Genomic DNA, 694 nt, shown 5'->3' on the forward strand with positions numbered 1-694 from the left:
GATCTCTGAATTCGTAAAGTTTTTCTTTTTTTAACTTTGCGATGTCATTTATGAATGGACACTTCCTGGTATGTGGGGCAGGAAACGTAGCCTTATCTGGTGTTTTTGGGGTGGGAGATTATGCCAATCACCTCTCCCCGTACACAACCACCTGATACACATTCATCAGTTTACGCAGCTCATTTACACACTTTTCCTGAAGATAGAAGAGTTTGTTGAATCTGACGTGACATGTTCATACGAACCCTTCGTACGAACAAAAGTAAGAGAAATTTAGGATAAGAATACGAACATGTTCTTGCATGAGGCCCAATGATCTTAACAGTACAAGTCAGTGTGAGGCTGACCAGGATCTGTCCAACAGGCCCGTCCATCACAGCTCAGACTCAGTTATAATTTCTCCTGAGAAGAGCAGAAACACCGTCTGTACTGTAAATAAGTTCCCTTTCAGTCAATTCACTCGGTAAAACACATCATGTATGGGAAACCACGCCCCTGCGTGTCCTGGCTGAAGCCACCTCTAATCATGCCTTTAGGCAGGTGACATGATGACGACAGATGTCAGGCTCCGCCTGCACATATATATACTGTCACCATCACAGTCACTCCTTAGTTCTATTGCTCTTCACCTCGCTAGAACACCCATCTCTTCCAACCTAGCTAGTTGTTGGTGTCAGCTGCAGCTGCCTACTGG

This window comes from Austrofundulus limnaeus, unplaced genomic scaffold (assembly GCF_001266775.1).
Source record: "Austrofundulus limnaeus strain Quisiro unplaced genomic scaffold, Austrofundulus_limnaeus-1.0 Scaffold1577, whole genome shotgun sequence".
NCBI classification, from domain to species: Eukaryota; Metazoa; Chordata; class Actinopteri; order Cyprinodontiformes; family Rivulidae; genus Austrofundulus; species Austrofundulus limnaeus.